Consider the following 6,689-nt stretch of genomic DNA (forward strand, 5'->3'; position numbering starts at 1 on the left):
GAATACTCTGCAACCATAAAAAAGGATGAGTTCATGTCCTTTGCAGGGACATGGATGAAGCTGGAAACCATCATTCTCAGCAAACTAACACAGGAACAGAAAACCAAACACCGCATGTTCTCACTCATAAGTGGTTGTTGAACAATGAGAATACATGGACACAGGGAGGGGAACATCACACACTGGGGCCTGTCATGGGGTGAGGGACTAGGGGAGGTATGATAGCATTAGGAGAAATACCTAATGTAGATGACGGGTTGATGGGTGCAGCAAACCACCATGGCATGTGTATACCTGTGTAACAAAGCTGCACGTTCTGCACGTGTATCCTAGAACTTCAAGTATAATTTTAAAAAAAGAGAAAAAAAGGCATATCACACCAACAATTATATTAATTTCCTTTAAAAATGCTGCCAATTGCATAAATTTGTTAAGGTGTGTTTGTGGATGTATGTTAGCCAATCAGAAGGCAACTCTATGGAGAATTATTGGACATAGTGGTAACAGTAAAACAAGTAAAGATATTATCATTAAATTCTATTACCACTACCAAGTACTGCTTCTCATTTTAAATTCTGTGGTTACATGCAGTCACAAAGAATGTGACTGAGTGGCTTTTTTTTTTTTTTTTTTAAGAGAGTCTTGCTCTGTTGCCCAGGGTGGAATGAATGGTGCAATCTTGACTCACTGCAACCTCTGCCTCCTGGTTCCAAGCAATTCTCATGCCTCAGCCTCCCAACTAGCTGAGATTACAGGTGTGTGCCACCACATCTGGCTACTTTTTGAATTTTTAGTAGAGGTGGGGTTTCATCATGTTGGCTAGGCTGATCTTGAACTCCTGACTTCAAGTGATCCACCCATCTCAGTCTTCCAAAGTGCAGGGATTACAGGTGTGAGCCACTGCCCCCGGCCTGAGTGACTTTTTAATTAGCATTTTAATTCGTTTAACTTTTTAGTTATCTACAATTGTACCTTTCCCTAAGAATACCTTGAGAAAGTTGAGTTAATAAAAACTAAACCACGTTAGAAACCATATGCTGTTTTGCCATCAATATGTTGGTCTCAGTTCTAAATCTCTCTGGGTCTTAGTTACTTTATGTTTAAGGAAAGTAGATGACTTGTAAAGTATTCTAAAATATTAAAACAGCAATAAAAAATATAACAAATTGAAGCAGTCCCAAAACAAAAGCAGGCAGTTTCAAGATAGCATGGTTGGCCGGGCACGGTGGCTCATGCCTGTAATCCCAGCACTCTGGGAGGCCAAGGCAGGCAAATCACCTGAGGTCAGAGTTTGAGACCAGCCTTGCCAACATAGTGAAACCCCATCTCTACTAAAAATACAAAAATTAGCCAGGTGTGGTGGTGCACACCTGTAATCCCAGCTACTCAGGAGGCTACAACAGAAGAATTGCTTGAACCCGAGAGGTGGAGGTTGCAGTGAGCCAAGATTGTACCACTGCATTCCAGCCTGGGCAACAGAGCAAGACTCCATCTAAAAAAAAAATATGATTTAGTTTATTTGTGGAACTGAATAGCGCTATAAATTGGGCACTTACTATTTTAAGGCATGTGTCAGATGCAAGAGTGACAAACACAGTCTTACCTTATACAAACTTATAATTCTGGTACAGAAAACAAGCAAAAATAGACAACTTTAATATAGCGTTGAAAATTCTGTGTTGAAGTTACATCCTGGGGGTCGAGGTAGGTGAGGTACACTTAATCCAAGCTTACTGTGTCAGGAAGACATGGCAAGCTTGCAGAGGAATAATGTCTCAGTTGAATTTCTCAGGATGCGTAGTAGTTTGCTAGGTAAAGAGGAAGGGAACTCTGCACAGGTGGAAAAGCGTTAGCAAAGGTGATTGATATGAAACAGCATGGTCTGTTTTTGTATTTTAGAGAACAGGGTCCTGCTCTGCCACCCAGGCTGGAGAGCAGTGGCATGATCATTGCTCACTGCACCCTCAAACCCCTAGCCTAAGGGATTCTCCCACCTCAGCCTCTCGAGTAACCAAGGCTATAGGTGTGCACCACCACACCCAACTTTTTAAAAAATTTTTTTTAATTTTTTTTTTTTGTGTGTGTGTGTACAGATAAAGGTCTCATTATATTGTCCAGGCTGGTCTGAAACTACTGGCTTCAAGAGATCCTCCTGCCTCAGGCTCTCAAAGCACTAGGATTACAGATGTGAGCCACTGTGCTTGGCCAACATGGTCTGTTTTTAAAATAATTCTTAGGAATAAAGTTAACAAAGGGTGACTAGGAGATGAGGCTGGAGATGTTGGGTAGGAACAGATTACAAAAAGCCTGGTATATCTTCCTATGGAGTTTTGACTTCATTTTGAAGACTGCAGGAGGCCGATAGTCTGGCAGACAATGGAGGGAACAGGTATAGAAGGAGTAATAAAATGAGTGCTGGAAGGATGCAGGATGGTGATCAGAGAGAGGTATATTAGTGCTCATGGTTATGTGAGTGAGGAAGTTTAAGGTATAGTCAATGTGGGTGGATGAAATGGAGGTGAAATCACAAGAGTTGAAGTCAAGAAACTGAGGATTGGTAATTAGGTAGTTGGTAAGGTATTAAGAATCTGGAATTGGAAGTTATGATGCCAGGGTACTAGTTCTGACTCTAATGTCACTAATTATCTTTGTTACTTAAAACAAATGCGTTGTTCTTATTTTTAGAAGATTCCTTCTTCCAATAAAAAAATTACTAAGCACCTACTGTGTCTAGAAGTATATCATGCTCTAGGACTGTATCTGCCCTCAAATAGCTCGTACTCCTTAATGCGAGTTAATGTGTCTTCATTTAATATTATTAAAATGTTATAGGGTGATTCTGAAAAGTAAGATAATGAGGCTTGCTTTCAGATTTCAAGACTATGCCTTTCATAAAGAGATTCTGGAGAACAAAGGTAGATGAACATCAATATGAAAGTACAAACATTTATCAACAACACACTGTGGCATTATGGACTAGTGGGAAGAGCAGTATGACCTTGATTGTAGTCTCATTATGTCTCATTTTCCTCCTTTGTAAAATGAGGATAATACCACCTGTGCCGTTGACTTTGGCAGGCTGTATTGAGAATCAGGTGAGCTAATGGTTGTGAAACCTCTATGATATACTTCATGCTATGCACTAAAGCACCACAGAAGATGTATTTGCTATGCTCTTGTTCTGTTCCCATTAGGTTAGTTAACACAATAATTCAGAGCAGAGAGGATAAGAGACCTGAAGATGGGAACATCAGGGAAAACAGCATATCCTGGTACTCCCTCAAGAATATATTTCAAGGCTGGGCATGATGACTCACACCTGTAATCCCAACACTTTGGGAAGCCGAAGCAGGGGGATGACTTTTGTTTTGTTTTTTTTTGAGATGGGATTTCGCTCTTGTCACCCAGGCTGTAGCGCAATGACATGATCTTGGCTCACTGCAACCTCTGCCTCCTGGGTTCAAGTGATTCTCCTGCCTCAGCCTCCTGAGTAGCTGGGATTACAGGCACCTGCCACCATACCCGGCTAATTTTTGCATTTTTAGTAGAGACAGGGATTCACCATGTTGGCCAGGCTGGTCTCGAACTCCTGACCTCCCAAAGTGCTGGGATTACAGGCGTGAGCCACCACGCCTGGCCCCCTGGCGGATTAGTTGAACTCAGGAGTTCAAGACCAGCCAGGGCAACATGGTGAAACCCTGTCTCTACACAAAATACAAAAATTAGCCAGGCACATGGTGGTATGCACCTGTAGTCCCAGCTTCTTGAGAGGCTGAGGCATGAGAATTGCTTGAACTCAGGAGGCGGAGATTGCAGTAAGCCAAGATTGCACCATTGCACTCCAGCCTGGGTGACAGATATACATATATATATATAAATTGCAAGCATTTTTTTCATTAAAAAATTAATGAGCCGGGCGCGGTGGCTCAAGCCTGTAATCCCAGCACTTTGGGAGGCCGAGACGGGCGGATTACGAGGTCAGGAGATCAAGACCATCCTGGCTAACACGGTGAAACCCCGTCTCTACTAAAAAATACAAAAAACTAGCCGGGCGAGGTGGCAGGTGCCTGTAGTCCCAGCTACTCGGGAGGCTGAGGCAGGAGAATGGCCTAGACCCGGGAGCTTGCAGTGAGCTGAGATCCAGCCACTGCACTCCAGCCTGGGCGACAGAGCGAGACTCCGTCTCAAAAAAAAAAAAAAAAAATTAATGAAAGTCTGCCAGGATGTTTCCTGTGTTAAATGACTTCCGCTGTTAACTTACAGACTCTCTACCACAACTATAATTTGTACCTACCAGAATGTGTATACCCAACAAAGCTCTGTTGGGTACCTTTCTTTTATTACAGCTCTCATCATACTGTACCACACTGCACAAGCATTTACTTGTATGCAAATTAGGCTGATGATGATCCCTTTCTTACTCAACTTTGGTATCCCTAGAACATAGTACAGTTCTTGATGCAAAGCATACTCTCAAAGTATGTCAGATGAATGAATGGATTAATGAATACCAGCTAATATGGAAAGCTGTTCTTATCCTTAGGAGGTCACAGTGTGCAGGAGAGACAGACTTGTACACAATTAATTGCAATATCATACAATATATATTATGTTGGGACATAGGCAGGAAAAATTAATTTTGTCCCAGGGTGATAATGGGACTAAAAGGCTTTTACAAGTAGGCTGACATTTAGGCTAATTAATTAGCTGATGTGAAGTTCAATTCATATTTTAGAATACAATTGTGTTACAATAATTATATTCATGATAATCTCAAACAAAATTGCAAAAGTCCAACATTCTTTTTGTAGGTAAAGTTGGCAAAGGAACACCCTGTAGAATAAAAGGAAGAGAAAAGACAATCTCTGGCCCACAATTGAAGGGATAAAGGTTTAGTAAACAGGAATGGAGAAAGGATGGGGGATTTAATGCGGTTCAGGTAATAAGAATAAAAAGTTATATAGAAAGGTTGCTAGAGTCTAGAAATTGGTCAAATGAAATAGGTATATGGGAGGGTTGAGAAGTAAACACATTAATAAAATGCTCAATTTGATTCATTTGGTCAGCAAATATAGCGTTGGGAGTACAACAAATGCAGACAAAAAAAAAATCCCTGCCATTATAGATCTTACATAGAATTGTTCTAATTGGAATCCATGGATTTCAATGTTCCCTTGATATTTTGTTTGCCATATGTACAACTTTTAAGATATAAAATAAGAGATGTAAAAATAGAAAGTAGTCATAATATTTAAGTCTTACTAATAAAGGAATAGATTTTTTTTTTTTCTTTTTTTGAGACGGACTCTTGCTGTGCCACCCAGGCTGGAGTGCAGTAGTGCAATCTCGGCTCACTGCAACCTCTGCCTCCCAGGTTCAAGCGACTTTCCTGCCTTAGCCTCCTGAGTAGCTGGGATTACAGGCACCTGCCACCACATCCGGCTAATTTTTTTGTCTTTTTTTTAGTCGAGACGGGGTTTCACCATGTTGGCCAGGCTGGTCTTGAACTCCTGGTCGCAAGTGATCCGCGCACCTTGACCTCCCAAAGTGCTGAGATTACAGGCGTGAACCACTGCACCTGACTTAGATTTTTTTTTGAGACGGAGTCCCGCTCTGTCACCCAGTCTGGAGTGCAGTGGCCGGATCTCAGCTCACTGCAAGCTCCGCCTCCCGGGTTTACGCCATTCTCCTGCCTCAGCCTCCCGAGTAGCTGGGACTACAGGCGCCCGCCACCTTGCCCAGCTAATTTTTTGTATTTTTTAGTAGAGACGGGGTTTCACCGTGTTAGCCAGGGTGGTCTCGATCTCCTGACCTCGTGATCCGCCCGTCTCGGCCTCCCAAAGTGCTGGGATTACAGGCTTGAGTCACCGCGCCCGGCCAGATTTTTAAAAATAAAAAGCTCAAAGTGTTTTTCAGCACATGGACCAAATTCTAACAGTTTTATTAGCCCTTTGAAGGTGCAATTGCGGGATACCAAGATATCAATTATACTGTTGTTTCAGGTTCCTAACAATATTTGAACAGTGCTTCAGAATTTTTAAAGCACTTTTACATGTTGAATGTTATCCCATTTAATCCTCAATAACAATCTTTTTATTTATTTATTTATTTATTTATTTTTGCACACTTTTTTTGGTAGAAAACAAAGCTGAGGCTCAATGAGGTAAAGTAAAATGATCAAGTTTTGCAGGGCAAAATTCAAACTCATTCCCTTGACTATCTAGTCCAAAAGCGCTTCCATATACTCTTCTGCACTTGATTCTCACATTTGATCTACTTCTTATTATCCCCATTTTAAGGTGACAAAACAGAAGTTCAGAGAGATTAAATAACTTGCCCAAAGTAAGTTGGCAGGTAGATTTGGAACATATTTCCATGTCTAATGGTAACAAAATTCATGTATGTTTCCAATCAACTTTAAAGACTGAAATATAGAAATATTAATATATCAACTTACTTTATTGTAATTTTTATTTTAAAAATGTTTTAAAGAGATGGGATCTCACTATGTTGCTCAGATAGTGCACTGCACCCTCGATCTCCTGAACTCAGGCGATCCTCATGCCTCAGCCTCCTAAGTAACTGGGACTACATGTGTGTGCCACTGTGCCCAGCTTTACTTTATTGTAATTTATATTAGGTGAGCTTATAATCTAAATAATTCCTTAGTTTAAGGTTATGCCTATCTC

Source organism: Colobus angolensis, unplaced genomic scaffold (genome assembly GCF_000951035.1).
Source record: "Colobus angolensis palliatus isolate OR3802 unplaced genomic scaffold, Cang.pa_1.0 Scaffold37, whole genome shotgun sequence".
NCBI classification, from domain to species: domain Eukaryota; kingdom Metazoa; phylum Chordata; class Mammalia; order Primates; family Cercopithecidae; genus Colobus; species Colobus angolensis.